The sequence below is a fragment of the Convolutriloba macropyga genome, chromosome 5 (genome assembly GCF_964194025.1).
Source record: "Convolutriloba macropyga chromosome 5, txConMacr16.3, whole genome shotgun sequence".
NCBI lineage: Eukaryota > Metazoa > Xenacoelomorpha > Acoela > Convolutidae > Convolutriloba > Convolutriloba macropyga.
In genome coordinates this window covers 49,770,938-49,781,419 of record NC_134472.1, presented here as the reverse complement: position 1 = coordinate 49,781,419, position 10,482 = coordinate 49,770,938, and the positions used below count along the sequence as shown (strand labels likewise).

The 10,482-nt window shown below is 37.4% G+C and overlaps 1 long non-coding RNA gene across 1 annotated transcript; it reads left to right on the top strand.

Annotated features, from left to right (window-relative positions):
• Positions 1-363: 363 nt before the first annotated feature.
• On the top strand, positions 364-8,835 carry LOC142340067 (uncharacterized). The gene is made up of 3 exons (XR_012759047.1): positions 364-437; positions 959-980; positions 8,643-8,835. It is a non-coding gene; the product is annotated as an uncharacterized LOC142340067 (long non-coding RNA).
• The last annotated feature ends 1,647 nt before the right edge of the window (positions 8,836-10,482 follow it).

The window sequence follows — 10,482 nt, the reverse complement described above, 5'->3', positions numbered from 1 at the left end:
ATCTTTAGTGGAATATATATGCCTTGATTATTTGTAAATTTTGTGGCTGTAGTTGTGAAGTTTCAATTTCCCACTTTCAATACGTGCTTATCGCTGAAACCTCAGTTTTTACAACAATTCACTCTATTTCATACAATTTTGTCAAGTTATAGCGCTGATCTATCTAACCGGTTATGCTAAACTATGTTTTTACCGACCCGAAAAGATCTCCCACAAATGTTGTTCTGTTTAAACATAAGTCTACGACATAGCCCTATTTAGTGTTGCAGAAAAGCATACCTTGTTTATTTCGTATAGTAAAAGCTATTTGGAAAATTAGATTGATCTTCATTATTTGACAAAATTACAGTGTGTTTGAAACAGCCAAGTACGTCTGTCATGGACACACGAAGAGGAATGGAGGATTTGGGGAGTATCCCGCCAGTGCTCATGCTTCTGTAGACAAATTCAACACGAAAAAGCGATCAGCACAATTAAAATACTCTCGTTTCATATTAGAGCAAAACAAAATGAATGCAGCTTTGACCTGTAGTCACGTCATCATTTATTCAGCCCCTTCATTTGCGACATTTTTTTAAAAAAAAGTAGACAAACTTGACATGCAAAACTACAACTCGCCCCCTCGCACTCCATCCCTATCCACCCTTGGGCCTGATTCAGTTCCAAGATCCAATGCTTGGGACCAAGGGTTGATAGGGATGAAGTGAAAGAGGGGGGGGGGGGTTGTAGTTTTGCATGTCAACTTTGATCTCCTGTAAAAAAAAACTTCGCAAATGAAGGCGCCGAACAAATGATGACGATAACAGTCAACGTCAAAATGATTTTTCTTTTATGGAGCATTGCTAAACGGCCTTCTTTTTTTTGGTCCTGGTGCACAGTATGCGGGGGCGGGAGTAGCTTTTCTTATAAATTAGACTGATGTCCAATAGTTCGCTGTGAGCTTTCTCGTGTTGAACAGCCTGCATATATCTGTCTCTATGGTAAGATAGCAAGATAGCTGCACTAGTCGATACTGGATAGCTATATTGCAAAAGTTTTGCACCGCGAATGGTTATCTTGCTAAATTTTGCAGAACGCGATTCGAGATCTTGACTTCTTATCTTGCAAGTTCTTGCAAGGTTTTGAAAGATAACCATTCAAATTGCACTGAGGATGCAAAAAAAAACATTGTGAAATGAAAGAATAATTGTTAAATTGTTTTACAAATGCTTATGCTGGGAATATTCTTTGGACTGCTTTGATATCTGCAACAGATCAAGATACTGATTACATCATTAAACCAGCTACTTTTGGATAGAAGGATTTGAATCAAAATGTCGTATTTATTAACAACAGCAGAGTTGAATAAAACATGCTACTTTTGCAAAGCGAAGTTTTTGTCTACAAATAATGACGTGAAAAGTTCCGCTTTTTTACAACAGCTATTCCCGGTTGTGTTACCTACCCGGGACAAGGTTTTTGTTTGAGATTTTGTAAGAAATGCGGTGAATTCGGTGAATTTTTGCAAGAAATGCGGTGATTGCGGTGAATGCGGTGAGAAAAAATAATTGACCGCATTTCACCGCATTAAAAAATTCACTGCGAAATTCACCACATTTCTTAGAAAGATTCACAGCTTTTGTTTTCCAACGATTGATGAATCTGATTTAAATTCACAAGAAATACCAAGGAAGTACGTGAGAATTGGCGCAGTGGAATAAAAAGTTAAGGGCATGCAGGAGGTAAGAGGTTCAAAACCGTGTAAAAAATCTTCTTTTTTGTAAGAATACTGAGAATGCGGTGAAAATAAATAATTCACCGCGATTCACCGCATTCACCGCAAAAAGATGTAAGAAATACGCAGTGAAAATTATTTTTTGTCACCGCATTTCTTACGAAAATTCACCGCTAAACCTCGACCCGGGTAATCGAGAGATTGACTTGATAAAGAAAAGACCGGGGTCGGCCGATACTTGCTATGAAAAGACAGCTGGTCAACTTGTGAAACGAATTTGTATCCTTTTGTTATTATTAGGGTGTTCGACCACTTAACACCGCAAAGGCAAACCAGAAAATAATTTGGCCGATTGTGCCCTCGTGGAATTTGGCTACGGTAATTTGCGAAATTTTGGCAGCAATTATTGGATACTTGTGTTTATAAATTGCACAAATTTGTAGGCAATTTTAAACTTTATTGTACTTTATCTAATTGGACTAAATTGTTGCTTATACTGGTTTTTAATTTGGCTAAAAGTTTTGTTAGCAGGATTACGAACACTGTAGCGCAACAACCCCGATGAGGCGGGACGAGTTTTGGCACGTTAGAGATTGAAGCTGTTAAAGCTCAAAAGATATTTGAGAGAATAAGAATTAATTTTAGGAGATTCAAAAGAGAAGAAAATTGCGAAGATTTTAGCAAAAATCAGCGGTATATATAGTCTAAAAGATAAATATAACATTTACAGTGTACATTTGTTAAAAGGTTATTGTATCAAAAATCAGGCGAATTTGGGGCGTATGAGTGGGCGTCATTTCATTATTACATGCAAAATTTACTTCACTTGAGATGGTTCACAAAGTTCCATTTCCTATTCAATATTAGTAGATAAATATCAATATTTAACAAACATACAGAACTAAACTGATTTACATTCATTTTCTAAATTGTGAGCTGCAGTTGTCGTTATAAATCTGGTAAGTTTGTTTTCTTTCTGAGTTTATCAACATAAGTTAAGTTTCTAAGCTCTAAGATATTTTCTAAGTTCTTTTCTGCGCTCCAATACCCCCACTCAGATTGTTGCCGCTAGGTAAGAATCTGGATTCGCCCAATAGTTGTTTTCGATGTTGTTCTACTTTCTCCTGTGGCAAAAATTTTGTCAGAAGATCTGCTGCCAGTTCATCTGTTGGCGTGTAGATCAATTTGATTGAGTTGTCATCAACTCGTTCTCGGATGAAATGATATTTCGTGTCGATGTGTTTTGATCGTTCGTGAAGCATCGGGTTAGTTGCAAGCTTTATGCAACTCTGGTTGTCTTCTCCAATGGTTGTGGGCTCTAACTGTCCGTACCCCAGTTCTCTAAGAAGACCACTCAAGAAGATGGCTTCTTGCACCGCGGCAGCTAAACCCTGGTATTCTGCCTCACAAGATGAGAGTGATACTGTCGGTTGCTTCTTTACTTGCCAACTGACAGATCTCCCACTGTCTACCAGCTTGAAATAGTATCCTGTGGTCGATCGTCTATCATTTACATCTCCACTCCAGTCTGCATCTGTTTCGCCAACTAGAGTGCTGTTGCTGGTTGATGGGAAAAAGAGTCTAAGAGATTTAGTATGTTGTAGGTATCTCAACACGCGCTTGCCAGCATTGAAATGCTCAACAGTTGGGTCATTCATGAAGCGTGATAAGACATTTGTGATCCACATGATATCTGGTCTAATTTGCTTAGCTAGGTAAAGTAATGAACCTACTAGACTTCTAAACTCATATGAATCTACTCTTGCTGTATCTTCCTGAGCTACTTCAAGTTTTAGGTTATTTTCTGCTGGCGTTTTGCTTGGTTTGCAGTCTTGCATACTGAACTGTTCTAAAATGTTTTGAGTGTACTTTTCTTGATCTAAAGTTATTCCTTTTTCTGTTTTCAGAATTCTCATTCCGAGAAACCATTCAAGATCTCCTCTGTCGTCCATTTTAAACTTTGATTCTAGTGAACTTTTCAATTTTCGATCTCATTTTGACTATTTCCTGCTATGACTAAGTCATCAACCCAGGTTAGATCATAAAGTTTGCCATTTTCTTTGTTTTTAAGAAAAAGACAGTAATCGTGTTTACTTCTCTCAAAACCTTGCTGAATTAGAAAATTTGAAAGCTCCTGATACCAATTTTTGGCTGCTTGCTTCAGTCCATATATTGATTTTTTAAGCTTACAAACTAACTTGTTGCCATTTCTGTCTAACTTTTCAAAACCTTTTGGTTGCTCTAGATAGACTTCTTCGTCTATTTTAGGATGCAAATAAGCTGCTTTTACATCCATTTGTTTTAAAAAGAAGTTTTCGATAGCTGATAAAGCCAGTAGAATTTTAAAGGTTTCAGGTTTGCTTGTGGGAGCAAAGGTATCTGAATATTCAATTCCCTCAATTTGTTTAAAACCTTTTGCTACGTAACGAGCTTTAAACTTATCGATATTTCCGTTTGAATCATGTTTAATTTTGTACACCCATCGGCCAGGAATAATATTTTGTCCTTTTTCTCTTGGAACTAAGTCCCAAGTTTGTGTTTCATTTAAACTTTCTATCTCTGTTTTCATTGCTTCAAGCCATTTGTCTTTTTGTTCAAAATTAATAGCGTTTTCAAAGTTTTCAGGCTCGATGAAATTTTTGATAATGTGCTTTGAACAGCATTAGAATAGCTTTTACCAAAACGTTCCGGAGGCGCTCTAGACCTATCACTTCGCTTAAGTTCTCTATCTTGAGCTGCTTCCTTTCTCAATCTTTTCAATTCATCGTACTCTGACCAAAGTTGGAAGGTCTTTTGGTCTCCTGAAGGAATTGCTATTTGACCTAGCTTACCTATCATTTGCAGTCTTGAGGGTGGTTTTACTTTTTTCTGTTGCGAATTTTTGACAGGTACTGGAATTTTTGAAGGCTTTCTTTCTATGTTTTTCACTGCGACATTTGGATTAAACTTTACATTAATTTTGGATTTTTGTTTGACAATAGGACTTGGTTTTTCTTCATTAATTTCTTGGTCAACTTCAGTTTCTGTATTGTTTTCACTTTCTTGAACGCTCTCTGTCTCAGTTAATTCAACCTCTGAACTTAACTCACTTGAGTTGCTTGTATCCTGAAGTTCTTCTCTTACTTCGTCTAAGTCTAGATATAGAAAGCTGTCTTCTATATCTTCGGTTTCATTATGAAAATCTGGTATATTGTTTTCATTGAACCTAACGTTTCTAGAAGTGAAAATTTGCCTAGTTTTTATGTTTTGCAACAGATAAGCTGTTATCAGAGTAACCAATGAACAGGCACTTTGTTGCTTTTGGATTAAACTTTGATTTCTTACTGGCATCACGATTTTTTGAAGAGGCTACACAACCAAATATTTTTAGATGGTCGCTTGTCGGTTTTCTGCCGAAAAATATTTCGAAGGCTGATTTTGTATTTTTGTCTTGTAATTTCTAGCATAACATTCTGTATCTACTGCTCGAACCCAATAGCTTTTTGGCAATTTTGAATCTATTAGAAGGCATCTTGCACCCTCTACTACTGTTCTATTAAAACGTTCTGCAACACCATTTTGCTCGGGTGTTTCAGGAACTGTGAACTCACGAGCTATTTCTTTGATTATGCAAAAATTTTTAAAGGCTTTGTTTTTGTATTCTGTTCCATTATCAGTTCTCAAAATTTTTGGTCGGCCATATTGTGCAACATACTCTTTGAAAGTTTGCAATGCCTGCGTTTTATATTTCATAAATTTTACTACTGCGTAGCCACTGAATTCGTCTATGAAACTAATTACATATCTGTTGCCACCTATACTTGATGGACTAACTGGTCCAATGACGTCAGAGTAAACTCTTTCTAGTTTTTGAGTTGCTTTGTTATCGCTCACTTTTGGAACAGGCTTTTTCGAAATTTTTCCCAAAGCACAAGTTTCACAAAAATCTGAAGCTTGGGAAGCTTCGTCTGTTGTATTTGCTACATCTCTAAAGTTCAAATGTCCAAGTCTTTTGTGCCAAAGTTTTGCTTGACACGTGCCCCCACTTAGGTTTGAAAAGTGGTGCTTTTTTTCTTTTCTGTATGGTAAGAAGAACAATTTGCCTCTTCTTATCAGTCTGAAGCTTTCTTTGCTTCTGAGTTTTAGAACTGACTTAGCTTTTGTGTGAAATAATTCGTGTTGCTTTTGAACTAAACTTGAAACCGAAATTAAGTTTGTTTTGTACTCTGGTACATGCAGAACTTTTTTCAAAAGTCAACTTATGTAGCACACCATTAGTGTCTCGTGCTTCTACATCTACATCTCCTATTCCTTCAACTGTTGTTTTCCCTCCATCTGGATTGTTAACTGTGGTTTCTAGTTTTTGGTAATTTTTAAACCATGTTTTATCTATCATCATGTGATCAGTACTGCCTGAATCTACTACTAAATCAGTTTTTCATCAGAGACTTCAAATGAGCTGTCAGCGCTTAAATTAGATGCTAGGCCTTTATGAGGACTTTTTTGTTGATGTTTACATGCACTTGCTAGGTGACCTTTAGCCTTGCATATACTACATACAGCGTTGTCTTTTTTGTAGCAACTAGCTGCTAAATGTCCGGGTTTGTTACATACAAAATACAATCTAGGGCCTTTGGAACTACTAGGCTTAGAAAAAGTCTTCCTAGGATGTGATTTGAATGAAGAGTGTATACCAATTTGATGAGAAACATTCTTTGCTGACATGGCAACGTGCTGATCCTCCTCCACATCATCTCTCTGTCTGCGGCTCTCCTCAAAGTTGCTGAGACGCTTCCTCAGTTCCACAAAGTTCTCTGCAGGATTGAAGCTCTCCTGCACCACAAAATGCTCGTATCATTGTGGAAGTCCGTTCAATACCATTGCATTAAACAGCGTCTCAGAAAGCTCTTCACCAGCATGATGCAATCGGGTGACAAGTTCTTGCGCTCTGATGAAGTACTGGTGGATGGCTTCGTCCTCTCGAAGTTGTAGTCTGGCCAACTGCCTCATCAGACTGATGACTGTGGTTGTCTCGTCGCTTCTGAAGCGTTGCTGGAGAAGTTGCCACGTTTTCTGGCCATCTCCAAGACCCTTGCTGTTCACACAGTCATTTCGGATGAGCATGAGGCTGCTGGCATCTAGCGTCATTGCCAGGTAGCGCCAAATTTGATTTTTGCGGCTCTCATCTTCTTGTACAGCTGTAGCTCTAGCTTGAGTTTGTGCCTCGTGTTCCCGCGTTTGCTCATCATTGGCATCTTCCCTCAGTGGTGCTGGCCTTTCAGGTAGCTCAACTGTGTCTGTGAGCGTTTCGAAGAGGCCCTTGGTTTGTGCAAAGGCAGAGGAACGAGTGCTCCATGTTGGGTAGTCCTCAGCCAAACCGCTAAACGTCATCCACTTCAAACTGTTGTTTGATGGTTCCATTATGAAATTTAAACTTCAACTTTTCTTTCTTAATTTCTGATTTAGCTTTTATTTACGAGGGAAATCTCAAATTTTTTATCTTAAAACTCTCGTCAATCTAGAAGAGCTAAAACTGCCAACACTGACACTTCAATCTCAACCAAAACTCAATTAGCGTATCAACGGTCTGATGGCTGGGCCCATAACCTGTTAGCAGGATTACGAACACTGTAGCGCAACAACCCCGATGAGGCGGGACGAGTTTTGGCACGTTAGAGATTGAAGCTGTTAAAGCTCAAAAGATATTTGAGAGAATAAGAATTAATTTTAGGAGATTCAAAAGAGAAGAAAATTGCGAAGATTTTAGCAAAAATCAGCGGTATATATAATCTAAAAGATATATATAACATTTACAGTGTACATTTGTTAAAAGGTTATTGTATCAAAAATCAGGCGAATTTGGGGCGTATGAGTGGGCGTCATTTCATTATTACATGCAAAATTTACTTCACTTGAGATGGTTCACAAAGTTGCATTTCCTATTCAATATTAATAGATAAATATCAATAATTAACAAACATACAGAACTAAACTGATTTACATTCATTTTCTAAATTGTGAGCTGCAGTTGTCGTTATAAATCTGGTAAGTTTGTTTTCTTTCTGAGTTTATCAACATAAGTTAAGTTTCTAAGCTCTAAGATATTTTCTAAGTTCTTTTCTGTGCTCCAATAAGTTTTGGGAAGTGTCTTAATTTTTCCAAACTTGAAGCTCAGGTGTTTTTCGGCAAAAAATTATTCTTTAAAACTTAATTCGGTAAAATTGATGAAAACTAAAAAGCATTACTTTCAAAAACTGAATTCAGGATACAAGCTTTGTAGCCTGGATTCCGCAATTCAAAAATTTTCTCTACTTGAAAAATGTGGATCACAGTTTTCCTTTAAAATAGCCAAGCTTTTCAGTATAACTGAATTCCGCAAAGTACATGTAAATCTCATGTATATACTTCACAAAACGGTTTTAATTGACACTTTTAGTAAAATTTGACCAAGGTCTGTCTTTGCGGTATAATTCAAGTCTGTCTTTGCGGTATAATTCAAGTAATTATGGCAGTGAAGTTACTCACAATCTCCATACCTAGATTATATTAACAAGCTGTGAACTGGGAAAAAGAGTGTAAAGAGTGTAAAAATTAAAAAAATCCCCCTATTTCTCTGCTTAATTATGGGTGGAAGAGTGTAATTGAAATAGTGGAATTTTAAAAAATAAGAGTGGTAGAGTGTAAAAATAATTTCAAGGTTGAAATAATAAGAGTGTACAAAAAATTAAAGTGTAATTTATAACAGTGGAAATAATTATTTTTACACTCTTTCCACTCTTAATTTTTAAAAATCCACTCTTTTAATTCCCACTCTTCCACCCTTAATTAAGCGGAGAAATAGGGCGGGGGGATTTTTTATTTTTACACTCTTTACACTCTTTTCCCCGGTATTTTTAGGTGAAAACCTCGACCCGGGCAAATATCGCTATTTAATTTCATTTTGTTTCAGACGGCTACTATTCTCTCTGACTGCTCGGATCTCTTTGATATGTGAACAGACTTTTGAGTTGACTACTGATAGTTTCGGAATTTTCTCTATGTACAATCGCAAACTATGGTACCAAAATCCTAGGAACAAACATTACAGATAGAGCTTGAAAAACTCGGATATTTACCAAATTGTTGGCTTTTATCACTGTTTGATGTTCAATAACATGAAAAATAAATAAATATACTGTTTCATTATATCCTTTTTGTCCGCGCAGACCAAATCTGCGTTGAAGTTGGGTCCAATCCCTGCGCTAGTTTGTGCGTTGCCGATGGTTTAAAAGTTCACATTTCAGCATTGAGACTGTTGTGAACTGCATGTACAAGGGATGTTTAATGAGAAATCTCTCATCGATTGTCTACAAAGCGGTGTTCGTAATTGTTTCTTCAATTATTATGTAAATTTAAAATAGTACCCAGGATGAAGTCCGCGACCCAAGACAGGTATTGGCCAGACCGACCATTCCCAAAACAGGCATTGGCCAGACCGACAATACCCAAAGATAGGTATTGGCCAAACTGAACAGACTTTGGACACCATTGGCCAGACTGACCAGACATTGTCAAGACCATTGGGCAGACCGAACAGACCTTAGGCCCGACCGTTGTCCAGACCATCGGCCCGACCGTTGTCCAGACCAATGGCCAGACCGAACAGACCCTAGGCCAAACCATTCTCCAGACCGTAAGCCAGACCATCGCGCGACCGTTGTCCAGCCCAACGGCCAGACCGAGCAGACCCTACGCCAGATCCTTGTCCAGACCGCTGGCCAGACCATCCGCCAGACTGTTTCCAGACCATTGGCAAGACCGAACAGATCCTAGGCGAGACTAATAGCCAGACTCATTTAGACGTGTATAAGCATCCAATAAAATATACAATTTATTCGTTTCATTTTTTTGAATGACAAATGAATATGAGATTTTATAAAAAGAAATTATTGAAAAAAAAACCGTCAATTTAAAGACAAATGCAAATTTCAAAAGAAGGTTAATGAAGTATTCTAATCATCTAGAAGTAGACGTCGTTTACTATTTATGGGCTGCTATTTTGAAAAACATTCAATACAGCACGCATTTATCCAATTTGGCTCTAATTTAGCCTAATTGTTGTCCATGATGATTAAACCGCTATTAATGTCACTTTCGGATCAGTGCCTCAAAGTGTGATAGGAAAGCCACAAGCAAGTACTCCACTTTGTGTAGGAACGTCCTTTGTGAGTGAGTCTTTTATAAAAAGAGATTTTTCACTAAAAGTTGCTTTTTAAATCCTGACTTTTAATCGGCTTATTTTCACTTATTCTCTGCGCTTTAAAAGTTGTTTCAAATTTTACCTTCGTCGTTCTGCTAAGCAATAGCCCTCAATCTTAAAGCGCCTAAATCCCGATTCTTGAAGTCTTACTTGCCTAGCACTACCAAACTTAGCACTTTACTTTTAATCAACCATTTAAACGGAAAACAACTCGGCTAAGTTAAGTCTTATTAGAGAATTTTTCGAGAAGTCACAGCCTCTCTGAGGCTGAGTTTTAAAATGAGCCAAATTGAAAGGCTTTTGTCTGAAGCCAGAATGAAAGCCGACGAAACAACACAAGATGAAAGCGATTTTAATGAAGTGCGAAGTAAAAGAAAAAGGTTCAAGAAACAAGCACAAATTCCAATCACCAACGTTAGACCAATTGTTGTTTCTATTGACCCAAGGCCATCACAAATACAGTTTGCAAGAGCAATCAGATCGAACTTTCCAGTGGTCAAAATAAAGCACATAAGAGAGTTGAAGAACAATACCGATTTATTTATTCAAC